Source organism: Cyrtonyx montezumae, unplaced genomic scaffold (assembly GCF_038088225.1).
Source record: "Cyrtonyx montezumae isolate F1298 unplaced genomic scaffold, pur_monq_1.0 scaffold_4, whole genome shotgun sequence".
Classification (NCBI taxonomy): Eukaryota; Metazoa; Chordata; class Aves; order Galliformes; family Odontophoridae; genus Cyrtonyx; species Cyrtonyx montezumae.
The window spans coordinates 13,217,528-13,231,380 of record NW_027072045.1 but is presented as its reverse complement, the minus strand read 5'-3'; the positions used below and the strand labels follow the sequence as shown (position 1 = coordinate 13,231,380).

Sequence of the window (13,853 nt, the reverse complement as noted above, 5' to 3'; positions counted from 1 at the left end):
CCCAGTAGGTATTAGAGGCTACTCACAAAATTCAGGTTGGGATTCACGTTCTAGCCCCTGAAAAACTCCTAATAAAACAAGGAATAAAATAAAATAAAAACTCCTAATAAAACCAGGAAGCTAAGGAAAAAAAACAAACGAAGCCCACACAACATTGCCCAAAGTAAACCGTGCAATCGTCACCTTCAATTAGTTGAAGCACACTAGTTTAGACAACAGTACAAAACAGGAGCGTTCCCTCACCACGCAAAGATAACCTCCTTTATCTCCTTCTTGAGTCTGCTCTGGAGCAGTTTTTTGGACAGAAACCATACTACAAAAATATCAGCTAATGAATGAGAGAATAGCACCTATGCAGAGGCAAAGTAGCGAAGGATCTAGTGGTGTGCCCAGATCCAAAGTTAGATTGGAAACTTCAGGGCTGGGATTAGGTACAACACTTCAGGAAGCATCCTAACAGCTTGGCAAGCAGAGATGAGTTTCTGCTCCAGACAACTACTTGGATAGAAAACTGAAGGACCTCCACAGAAATTGCTGTTTCACATGAGTGAGGGGAGAAATGAGCAGCAAGCACGGCGCAGCCGTATGCCTAGGATTTTTTTCCCTGATGTTTGTTCTGAGTACAAGGTAAAATTATAATTGTACATATATACTTGTTTTGTTGCTGTTTTACCACCAGCTCATAGCAAGAGCATAGTATCCATTGTAACCATCCTGGTAAATCACTGGCCATATATTTCCTCCCACAATATCCATGTCTTCAGGAAGCAACTCAGGGGAGACCTTATCTTGCTCTATAACTCCCTGAAAGGAAATTGTAGCAAGGTGTCAGATAACAGCAATGGGACAAGGGGGAAATGGCCTCAAGTGGCATCAGGGGAGGTTCGGGTTGAACATTAGGAAGAATTCTCAGAAACAGTGGCAGTGCACTGGAACAGACTGCCCATGGAGCTGGTGGAGTCAGCGTCCCTAGGGATGTTCAGAAAAGGGTAAACACAGCACTGAGTAACATGGTTAGTGGGCATGGTGGGGATGGATTGATGTTTGGTCTAGTTGACCTTTGTGGTCTCTTCCAACCTTAATGATTCTATGATCATCATAACAACTGAAAGAAAAAGAGATAAAACAATCTGCACAACAAATTATTTGGCATAACAGAGATAGATCCCAGGTCTAGGACATTTAGACCACTGCTTTAGCTCCTGGAAAACCTATCCTCATCGTATCTGTTTTGCTGTCAAATCCATACACAAATTCTCTTACAGAAAAGGATGGGCTGCTCTCACTAAAAGCTACCCTGCAAATCATACTGCACATTCAATACGGGCTTTTGTTTTGATAAATATCACACAGCCACACTAGTTCTTTTATGCCACCTCAATATGCCATAGGGCTGTGAAATGCAGTTTAAAAAGTAAGGTACTTCTGGAATATCTGGGAGATGCTAGGTAAAAGCTATGAATTTTACTTAGTTCTGCAAGCTGAGGAAGGTGGCAAGCATACATGCATCGTGTTTGTGTTTTTACTGCAGTTTTCTCTGAGTACTGGGGTTTGACTCACAAAATAAAACTCAGCCAAAATAACATGCTGTTGCTAGAGTTACACCCAGCACCACGATTGAGAAAACTCACTCACTCAGGATCCTTGTCCTGCTGGGCTGGAGCTTCTGCTTTGTTACAAAACAGCCACCCCAGTTCTGGTTAGGATACTCCTACAGCACACTTCTGCTCAAAGATGAGCCCTAGCTTGCCACAAACCTCCCAACATCCTGATCCTCTTGTATGTTTCATACCTGAGCACAAACCCCACAGCTCCGTCCTCCCCAGCTGAGAGCTATGGGAACCAGTGTCACTGCAGAGCGCAGCACTGCAGCCAGCCCCTACAGCCAGGCAGCCAAGCTCAACTGCTCAACGACTCAGGAAGCACTTGCACTGATCCCTGTGGCATGAAAGGGCTCAAACTGTCACCAGAGACTGAGAAAGACTCCATGTAAAAATGCATACAAGCTGTTTAACAACTCTAGATAAGCATGTAATCTTATAGTAGGAGTCAGTCTGCAGGGCTAATTAAGGACTAGCAAGAGACCCTTGTGACAATGATGTATGTATTAATCCAGTGAAAGCCTGTTAAATGCAGAGAGAGGAAAAGAAAAGTGTAGGTTACAAGAAAAATAGCTAGAAAAATTTCTAAAACAGCTGAGAAAAGCAAATGCATGATTTGTCTTCCTTACTGAACTGAGAAACACAGCTGGCTGTTGGAAGTAAGAGACAACCAAAAAAAAAAAAAAACAACAAAAATTACAACCTGGTAGGGTTAGAGTTGACCAGGATCTGAGATCTGCAACATCTTCAGATACTTCAGACAGAGACACTGGTTTCCACTGAACTAAGAAGCCTTAGAGAAGTGCTGTGAAGCACTGCCTCACACTGACACAAGCAGGCAGCCATCAGCTGTTCAGCAGCCTCATGAGTAGCAGATCCCTCCAGCTGCTAACTCATCTAAACTCTTGGGCATGAGCTGTTAACCCATCCACACTTTCACAAGTATAATCTTGCCATACCTTGAATAGTAGCTGACTCTGGTACAAGAAATTTTTGTAAAATTAAGGGCCTGCTAAATACAATGCTGCAGGAGGGAAAACTTAGGACTGTCATGCTTATCTAAGTCCTAAGGAAATTAATGGTTGTTACACCACGCAATCAAGGAAACATGCATCCTCACCTGCACATAAGCAACTCCATCCCTGTGCACCCAGCATTGCCACTTATACTTTGGCAAAATAGAAGTAAAATGTGCACACTGATTTCTGAAGTAGGTTCAGCAATCTCCTGCTGCATGCAGTCTAGCAACTGCAGGATCTGCTCCACTTATACAGAAGACAATTGATGACAATTCTTAAAACAAGCTTAGCTAACCAATATCTGATCCTCACTGATCTAATCTGTCTGCCATTCAGTGAAAGGCACTGCTGGCTGTGAAAGTAACTGAATACAACCTAATTAATATTAAAAGCTTTGCAATGGCATTAGCTGTTTACCAGTGTTTTACCAACTGCTATCAACAGTTATCAACTTTTGTGCTGTAAAGCTTGAATTAACCTTGAGATATAATCAGGAGAAAATCATCTCCTACATGACGTGCAAATAAGCTGTTTTTTGGCAAAATCCTTCCCCTTTTTTTTTTTTTTTTTTTTGCAGGCTCAAAATACTAAGATATTTAGCAGTCTCTGGGCAAGCAGCTGAGCTTACTAGGTATTCCAACAACACTGGCTTAAGAGAGGAGTAAAAAAAGTGAAATAGGAGAAGCAGTCACAAAGAAAATTCAGACTGTTCTGTCAATCCATCTCAGTATTTTCCTGCAGTGCATCTGTCTGCACCCTTGCTAAAGACTGGCCAATACAGAATAATGTAATCTTTAAAGTTGGAGGGACCTTTAAAGGCCACCTAGCCCAACTTCTCTGCAGTGAACAGGGACATCCACAACTTGATCAGGTTGCTCACAGCCTGGGCTTCAACATCTCCAGAGATGAGGCTTCCACCACATCCCTAGGCAACCTGTTCCACTGCCTCAGCACCTTCTCTGTAAAAGACTGTTTCCTTATTATCTGACCTAAACTTAAACTCTAAGTCTGAAACCATTTTTCCTTGTTTTATCACCACAGATCCTGCTAAAGAGTCTGACCCCTTCTATGTTGTGGCTCCCCTTTTGATATCGAAAGGATCTAATATCAAATCAGACTACTCTCTGATCCTCTGTCCTCCAGGAACACAGCTACAAGCCAAGAGGTATCATGTTTTCCGGTAGAGAAGCTTTTGTGTTCACAGAAATAAAGTCCCAGCAGTTCTGCTTACAGCATTTTGTATGTAATTAATAAATACCAGACTCAAAACACGAGGCAGAGAAGAAACGTGGATTTGACAAACTCAGCCAGCTGTCAGGAACTATTAACCAGATACATTTGTAGCTAATGAGAAGGTAATCAGATCTCACAGCGAGTCATTGCCTTGGGGAGTGAAGAAGGGTTTAACAATCCCATCTACTCCATTCCTCTCCTACCAGCTCTGGCTGCCACAATGCTTTGAATGCATCACTGAAGTTATATATGTCCTCTAAGGGCAACACCTGAATACAAGTACATTGCAGGGAAATGTGCTTAAACATCTCCAAGGAGACTAAGGAAAAGCTAATCTTTACCCGTGTCCTCACCACTGCACCTATGTCTCTTGTCAGAACAGAAAAACAGTAACTGGATGACTAAGGAATGATAATGACTGCTGGTGGGTGCACTGCTGGGCTCTGATTAGATTCTTCTTGGCTTCTAAACAGATTAAAAAGAAAAAACAAAACAAAAAAAAACCCACAACACATTGGTTGTTTAGAGATGCAGACCTGGCCTGTTAGTACCAGTACAGAACTCAGTCAAGACGCTCCTGGGTCATCGTCTTTCTCCAGAAAGTTCAGATCCTTCACTGTGATAACATGGAATGAAGTAAGCAAAGATCTTGCCCATAGGGCTATGAGCTGCTCCCACGAACCCACATGTCAATAGTCTCTTAGCTCAAAAACCACAGCTCAATGGGCTCTGGAGAACACCCACCTCTGGAGACCTGGGGACGTTGAAGTTTTCATGTCTTACACTAACTACCCTGCAGTGAATAAGCAAGAGCTGTGAATCTATGAGCAGATTGAGATGAAATGAACGAAAACATTTGAAACACACTGTCCCTCCAGCATCTCTGCCTCATCAACTCTCCATCTGTTCCCAAAAGTTCAACAGAAAAAATTAAAACTGTTTTCCTGCTTTCTATGAACTCACTATCACTGCTCTGGTTTATGGTGCAGTACTGCACTGCTCAAACCTCTTTTATAGTCCACAATGGGCAGCCGGTGTGACCAAATGGCTGGAGCCAAAGCAATGTTTTATGCAACACCCATTTCTACAGGACAGCCTGCTCTGTCTCCAGGCAAAGCAGTGACAGGACTAGGCACACCTTACAGCAGCCCATCTGAGTAACCTTCAGCTTTCACTTGAAGCAATGATTTAGGGAACCGGGAAGGCAGCAACTACTGATCCACAAGCCCTGGGAAACAGCCCAGAGGAAAGAATGGATCAGCTAGACAACCTTGAACTCAGTAGCATTTTCCATACCTTGGTCCTCCACATAAGAAAGCAAAATATATAGTCAGGATTTCCTCACTGTGTTCTCTTAGATTTACTCTGCTTCCTGTTGCCCTGTCATAATGAATATTTTCATACAGCTGTGCCGAGGTAGAGATCTCTCGCCCAGCAGCATCCAACACCCTCACAAACTATTCACATCATTTATATATGTATTTTTTCCTCTCTCTGCCTTTGGTCCAAGTTGTCGGGGCTGGAAACGTGTCTCAGCCAGATGTCTAAGCTAAAGGTCTCAACCAAACACTTGATCTGCAGCATACATTGCAGCTAAAAAATAACACAGTGCCCTAATTAGATCCTAAAAAACAATTGCAACATAGCATGGTGTGCAAGTATTCCTCTTCATTCCCGTAAGTTTCTGGCAAAAGAGACAGACTACAGAAAAGCAAGTATTTTCTCTCACATAAAAGGATAACAAAAAGAGCTATTAAAAGCTCCACCTAACCAGGAACTGAGCCATTCTCCTCCAAATCTCTATGTGGGCTAACCAAGTCCTGGTACTGAGTGCTATGGCACTCACTGAAGCACAGCTGTTCTACGCCTTAAATATCGCTTCATAGCCATAGGACTGAGCAAGAGGGAAGCTCTGTGATTCCCAGGGACATCTGTGACAATCCAGGCTTCTTGGACATGCTTTTTTCCAGACAAATGTGTGACAGCATACTGCACCTTTCCACCTAGAGGAAAAGTCAGCACAGAGTTCCCTTCTCTTAAAGTAAAAACATTAACGGGAGGCAGCCTCCCTCCCTTTGGCAGCCAAAAGACAGGATCAAATTCAGATTTGGTGTAAAATGGCTCAGCTCTAGAAGAATAACATATATTCTTGTTGCAAGTAATTGTGTCAGTTCAACAGCAGGGTGTTCAATTTTGCTTTGAGGAAGTAGGAGGAAAATTACAGAAAACTCAGTTCAATACATTCTAAAAGATTCTCCAGTGTTCTTTTCAACAGTATGGGCTTTCATTCCGCAGAGAACACCAGGTCTTAAAAGAAACAGCACAGACAGAGAAAGGGAAGAAAGAAAGGGAGGGAAGGAAGGAGGGAAAGGAAAAAGGAAAAAAAGGAAAAAGGAAAAAAAGGAAAAAGGAAAAAAAGGAAAAAGGAAAAAAAAGGAAAAAGGAAAAAAAAGGAAAAAGGAAAAAAAAGGAAAAAGGAAAAAAAGGAAAAAGGAAAAAAAGGAAAAAGGAAAAAGGAAAAAAAGGAAAAAGGAAAAAAAAGGAAAAAGGAAAAAAAGGAAAAAGGAAAAAAAGGAAAAAGGAAAAAAAGGAAAAAGGAAAAAGAGGAAAAAGGAAAAAAAGGAAAAAGGAAAAAAAGGAAAAAGGAAAAAAAGGAAAAAGGAAAAAAACAGACCAAAAGAACTATTTGCCACTTCTTGGATGCCTCAGTCTTCTGAAACTGCTGCTTTCTTTTCCTTCCTGACTGCAAATGGGATCTATATCAGAATAACTAAGGGGGAAAAAATGGTCTCATGTTTGACATGTGAGCCTGAGCCTTAACTGGATCTAGGACTTCTACTTCAATACAGAGCTTTCAAAGACTCATTTGCTTTAACTTTGTGCAAGTAAAAAATTCAAAGGATAGTGATAGGAGGATGGTTGGACTAGATGATCTTGTAGGTCCTTTCCAACCTTATGAACCTATGAACCTATAAAACCGTATCTCAAAACTGTCAAGTCTCTTCCAAACCTGCACATAATCTTAGAGCAAACAGAACCAAACCATCTCTTCTATGAAAAGCAAGACCAGCTTCACCAGTATTTGTAGCTCTCTTGCTGGTAACAACCCCATATCCAGCTCAGTAGCCCCTGGGGGACCTCATCTTATGTCATCAATCCTATAATTTGCCCCATAATCTGATCCCAGCCCAACAGTTTGCATCTGCTCTAAATCTACACAAAGTCAAGCCTTTTTCGATATCCCCTTACGCTTAGCCCAGTGGTCTCTTACAGATGAAGCAATGAATCCAGCCCACTACTGCCATAACCCACAGCAATCCTCTAATTCAATAGCCGTGACCAAATCTAAAGCTTGCAGGCAAGCACTATGACTAAATCTGGATTCATAACCCATTCAAGGCCAATTGCTAAACTTTGGTCCTTACCCTAAGCCCTAACCCTCAATGCAGTTCCAAAATTCAACTTCCACCATATGTTCCTGACATAGACTAAGGCACAAAATATTTACAGTATCAACATCAAAACAAACAGCAAAGGACATCACAAATGCAGACAGTAAATGAGAAACATATCTGAAGATTAAAAAAAGTAAATTAAAATACTGTTGCCCCAGCAAGGATCAAATGCATCCACAAGTCACCACAAAATAACACTTGGAGCTCGATCCTTTTTCAAGCATTAGATATTTTGACTGTTCACATAGGTCTCCCCATGTCATGCTCCCTCCCATCCTTCAGGTTGCTCACCGCAGTCAGCTGGCTGAACTCCTCAAGCCCAGCTGAAAAGTGCAAGATCCTCTGCCAGTGACTTCCACTCCAGCTTTTCTTCACATACAACTGTTCTGTCACAGCACATACCTACAGAAAGCAAATGGGGAGAAAACACTGTTAGTGCTACTGGTCCTGCTGTCCAACAGAGAGATCTGTACCAAAACTATAAGCCGTGCACAGAAGTACTGATACATTTAGAAGAATCAACTCCCTTTGCTTACCATGCAGGAAGCAGAGTTTGTAAAAAAAAAAGCAGGCTGTGTAGATCCACATCATAGCATCCCCTACATAAGAACCAATCCTTAGGGTTGTCTACAGGGAAGGCTGAACTACATCCATTTTCATGCCTTTCTGCTAGAGATCCCCCCCCAAGAAGCAAGGACAGCTGAATAGCACAAATACTCACACCTCCTCCCAACCTACAGCCTGTTTGCTAATGTAAGTCACTGCTGATTTCAGCTTAATTAAAAATACTGGGTTGCAAAATGCAGAGAAAGAAGTGAATGTGCATCTTATTCAGCTATCCTTGATGCATGAATAGATACAAAGCCTAGGCTGAGAGCTAGGAGTAGTAACCATCATGAGATAGGAACTCCCTGCTGCCAGGAGTTCCCCTAAGAAATGCGTCAGTTTCTCTTTGGATAAATTCTTTGGTTGGATTTTACAGCTACACAACCACAGAGGCTGAATTGGCAGAGGACAAGTTCTCTGAGTGTTGATGGTTGCTAAGTGTGACTCCAGTCCAGTATTAAATCCAGACAGTTAGATTTGACATTGATTTGATAGATGGCTGTACAGTTTTACTGTTTTCGGTCAATAACACAGCATCCTGGCTTTAGCACGCTGTCTTTGCATGTCAATTGGTAAGGTAAGTATTGATATCACTCAAATTTAATGGTGCTATTTATCAGGCTGAACTAGATGTCATTTGATTGGCTGAACTAGTCAGATAACTTCTCTACACTGTTTCTACACTGAGTGGAAGAGGGGGTATCTGGAGGGCAATAGAGGGCAATCTGCCCTCTTGGCACTTGCCTGTGTGCAGTAACACCAGAAAGACCCTGAGGAGATCGGTTGGCCAAGTTACACACCCACGCTGGATGACTAACAAACACCAGTTGTGCTGGGATTCAGGCTCTGAGAGGAGTGGGGTCATATTTCTTCTGACAAGAAATGTCAGTCCAGAGCATCCAAGGGCCCAGTACAGCACCAGTGGTCCAGACAGCAGGCCTCACAGGTTGGATGTGCTGATAAAGTACAGGTGGTGGTAAACATGGCATGGAAAAAAGGTGATGATCAGGGGTAAAAACTCTCAGAGAACATCAGGGACATCGCCTGTGAGCCATCTCAGAACATGTCCACAGAGCACCAGTAATAGGAGGTTCCTTTATGTTTTTTAACGCCTCAAGTTTTCTTGCAGGACTCATTGATATCAGGAACAATGAGCCTATATGAACCAGGACAGATATTTACTAGAACTGGAATAGTCCCCAGAAGACACAAGATGAAACAAATTAGTTTTCTATCTAGTACAGACTAGTAGCTTCCTCATCTCCAACAGGTAAAAAGGAATAGATGGACGCACATAAATAGCTTTGTATATTAGACAGTACACTTGAAAGGATCATTTGCCAGTTATGGGAAGAAAAGTTTTATAGAAAGTTGTCTGGAGCATGCCTCAAGATGAAGTTAAGATTCCAGTTGCAGGTCAAGCCCTGGTTTTGCAGCTGGACAAGAAGCTGACATGTTGGCATTACCCATGGTTTGTTTACTCTCTCAACCTGACCCATCCCTGAGAGTTAACAAAAGGCTGAAGCTGGCTACAGCCACAGATACCAAAAGCATCCCAAAGAAGAAAATGCAATGCTCATCACAAGGACTAGCAGCTATGTTGAGAGGGGAAGGAGAGAATAAGTGGATGAAAGGAACTCTGGTGGTGACCTTGCTCTGGAGAAGGCTCTCACCTGGCCCCCAGCCAGGGAGCACAGAAGGATGTGGGAAAACAGATGGAGATCACGGCTGGTTGCATCTCTATCTAGAAGGGACAGCTAAACATTCAGACTTTCCTTTTGGAAAGAAGTCCCTGGAGGACCATAAGAAACTACTTTCGGTAAAAAGCAATGCAGGAGTAACGAAAAGATTCAGCTTTGACAAACTTTACACCCACTGCTTTTAGTGACTAAACTCCCCTTCCTGACAGTGGCAGCAAAACTAAGGAATCTGACAGCATCAGAGATGAAGGACACTGACAAAAAGGTTTTCAACACTAAAATTTTGATTTGACTAGACTTCAGCTGTGTTCTTGTTTTATCTGCTGTCAGAGCTTAAGCTTGATTTCTACTGTAACAGAAAAGTTCACTTGAAGGAGTCTGTAGGATGACAACTGGACTAGATGATCCTATCAGTCTTTTACAACTTTAATGCTTATATGATTACGTTTTGCAGGAAGGCACTCCACCAAGTAATGCAGAAGGTTCCTGGGCAATTCCTGCACAACTAGGCAGCTCACCAGGCCACAACTTGAAGCACACAGGAGCACATAACTACACCTGTGCTCCTGCTCTGGCACTCTGAACAGATGCTGTTACGAAATCAGGGAGTGCTGAAATCAAGCAAAGTGAGGAGAGGAAGAACTATAAAGAAAAGTAAAAAAAATTATAAACCCAACACAAGTGGTAAGCTCTAAACATTCCTTGAGTTCCCCAGCACTCAGATCCGCTGCCCAATAAGGCACTGTTGCACAGGACAAGCTGCAGTTTGCATTGCTTTTGATGCATCAAGCTTCAGCCGCAGTATCTGTCCTGGTACCCAGATCTGATTAAGAAGTATTTTAGAGTGACAGGGGAAGGGAATATTAGGAACAAGATGAGAAGTACAGAAGTCACAAGATCCATGTTTTTCCTAGTGTTTCTCAAGGCTCTTCTCCTTATGTTGGGGGCTGATACAATGTCTGACAACACCACAGTAGCACACTACTGCAAGCTATCCAGCTTCTTTTCCCTTTCTCAGATCAACAACCAGTAACCTGGCACCTCTTTAAAGGGCTGGACGCAGGCCACGTTCATTCAAACCACATCCCCATGGAGAAAGCAACACTGCCAAAAGCAAAAAAGAGTGGCCAGAAACAGGAGAAAATTCTTACAGACAGCGGCCAAGCATGGTCCAGCAAGAGAAGTCTACGTGTACACCTGAGAGCCCAGGGACACATAATGCAGGCATGGACACCTGCTCAGCACACTGCTGTTCTTGCATTCATTTTGCATACTTCACAGTGCAATCCCACGCAACGACCCAGCAGACAGCACAGCTCCCATACTCCCACTGGCAGCAGGGGAAAACTGTCCAAGTGATCTCACACCTGAACACAATGGGACAACAGCAGACACACACACAGCCTCTAGCTCAAGAACTGGAGGTGCCAAGCAAAAGAAACACAGGAGTTTCATATTGTTTTCAAGGTAAAAACAGAAGGGAGCTGACCCTGCATGACTTCATCATTGTGTTGGTACAGGGCCCTGTGCTTTGCACACTGAGCTGCAAAATCAAATAAGTACAACAGCACTGAAAACATAATCTATACATCAGTGTGGGGCCAGCTTTGCTGTGGAAAAGCAAAGAGTTGGGAAGAAAAAACAAAAACACTAAACAACACTCAGATCTGAAGGTCAGTTCTACAGCCCTTTAAAAAAAGAGCCACTTCAAATTGTTAAGATTAGCAGGATAACAATATCATTATTTTGACACCATCCACACAAGAACGAGGAGTCCATTTTCCAAGAAATCTAAATGGAAAAGACAATGAAAGGGAAACACACAAAGATGAGGAGTGATTTGACCCCAGATCACATAACACCAGGATCATCACCAGGAAGAAACCATAGTTCCTGACTCCTGGCAAAATGCATTTTTCACTAGTTGATATTTCCTCTAGGTCTGGAAACAGACACCTATATTTATCTAGAGAGAGTCAAGGTATTGCTACTGCAAACTGGAGGCTATCAGAGTCTTTGAGTGCTCTGTGCAAGTGGGAAAGCTGTGAGCAAGAAGCATGAGCATGGTAGGGAGCATGAGAGTAATGTCTTCAATAAGAGCAACTGTTCTTGTCCTTGGTCTCAGTTATGATGATATTTTTCAACTCTGGAAGTCATAAGACTAGTGGTTCTGATAAGAAAAGCTATCGATGGATCTTTTAAAAATGTCTTACCTGAACCATTCCATTCTGTGCGTTCTAGTTTAGTATTACACACAGCACAACTACCCTTAGCTAGCACAGCAAAGGTGAGATTCTGGAAGCACTTCAGTGCATTACAATTAGTAACAATATTGTGAATCAGTCTGTTACTGACAATAGTCAGTAACATTACAGATGGTTTTACTTATTGATCATTTACTAGATTTTACCAAGCAAACCATTCATATGTGACGTGTATGGACTGCTTAAGGACAGATGGCCAGTGTTCAGTTTGTGTCCATGGACTGAACAACTCACAAAAACTGCTTCAGGCCAAAAGTGTAAAGAGATCAGTGATATCACTGAGAGCCTGCATGCAAGGCCAAACCGTGTAAAAGTATCGCAGTGAATTCAAAAAAAAAAGAGGAACAAATCAATTCCTGGTTTGATCTCATTCTATAAAAGCTGTCTTAGCTCTTCTCCATTGTAAGACTGAACTCCTCTAATTGATGGATCTGTCATCTTAGTGAGCTTGTATAAACCAGTGGCTTTGCTCACCTCTGCTCAATAAACATGACCTATGTGGTATGCAATCTCCAAACAGAAATTCCTTACATGGGCTACTCGGTATTCAACTGTATTGAGAAAACACTGTCAGTGCACGACACATTAGCTCATCTTCTCAGAAGAAGCTCCTCTTAGCTGCTGCTGAAATTCCTCTTCCAGGTTTGTTTGTTCAGTCCAGTGTCTGACATCTTGCTTTTGCCTGCCTAAGGGAGCCAGTAAAAATCCACTTCAGCTCTTTCACAGCAACAGCCCAGCACAAAAGGATCCTTTTCTACTCAGGTGTGGCAGTCTTTCTGGTTGGGTAATCCAGCAGATGTATGGGAACTGTTGAATCACGGTCTGAACCACTGATTGGTCACCTGAGGTGAGCACCAAGTCAGCTACAGGGGCATAGCTGAAGGTGATATACCTGTGTGACTGGAAGGGGTGGAGCCTGGCTCCACCTCTCCCAACCCCATTTAAGGGCTGACCACCACCAGGGAAGGATCTCTTCTTGGAGGTCCCTCCCATGTGGAGTCTACAGAGAGCCTTTATCATTCCAAAGGTGAGCTATCTTCTTTTGCATTACTATTTGTGTACCATCTATATAGACCTACTTAAATGTACCATCTTCTATACTATTTTTTTGAGTACCATTCTTGGGGATTATTTACCTTACAGCAGGTGAGCCTTGCAGACAGAAACTGCTCAGAAGCTGCTAATACATACCAGTAAGGTACGTATCCAATAATGCAGCCTTCCCAATAAGAGCATAGGCATGCAGGAAGTTGGATGCAGAAATACATTCAGTCTAATGTAGAGTTTAAAAACATGTCTGCACCCAAAGGAAGAAGGGAAGGGGATATCTATGGAGCAGACTCAGCACTGCTTTTCAAGAAAGTTTTCACTGATCAGGAAACCATGTTAGAACAAGAGAATAAGCTCCTGTGCCTGCATCCTGGCTTGATTTCTCTGCATCTCCAGCTCAAGGCTGAGGGCAGGAATAAACAGAAAACCACGCAAAATAAAGGAACAAAATCATGGTATGTCTTTATCATGGTGATTATCATGGTGATGTAGAACCAAGAACTATCAGCACTGATCCACTCTCAAGTTTCGTCCTCAGCAATGTGCAGCTGCCTCTTTCCATAATCTAAGCTTTCTCCTTTAAAAGGGAAAGAGTGTTAGCACCATGCAGAGGGGAAACAAAGAACAATATTGCAGTGATGCCAGAGCTTCAGGCACATTCTCGCTTTGTCTCCATTTTCCATTAACCAACATTGTCAAGTCCACAGAGGTGACATATGACTTACCACAGGGTAATACCATTTAGATACAGACATTGCTCTTGCCTGACCCCAACCTACATGAGATTAGAATCACTACCTCCCACCCTCACCTCTTTCAGCACTTCTATATTTAACTGCAGATTAACTCATTTCCTCTTTCCACATGTGAGATTAGAGTGTCCCAAGTGCAGTCAGCTCAAGCAGAGTCTCAGTGCATCCCCATG

At 42.6% G+C, this 13,853-nt stretch overlaps 1 protein-coding gene across 2 annotated transcripts in view; it reads right to left on the bottom strand.

Annotated features, from left to right (window-relative positions):
- The window catches only part of SORBS1 (sorbin and SH3 domain containing 1), a 160,447-nt gene that overhangs the window by 75,454 nt on the left and 71,140 nt on the right, over nt 1-13,853 (bottom strand). For both annotated transcript variants that reach the window (XM_065746223.1, XM_065746224.1), the window contains one exon: nt 7,600-7,710. The gene's annotated coding sequence lies outside the window, so the exon portion shown is untranslated. The remainder of the gene's footprint in view (nt 1-7,599; nt 7,711-13,853) is intronic.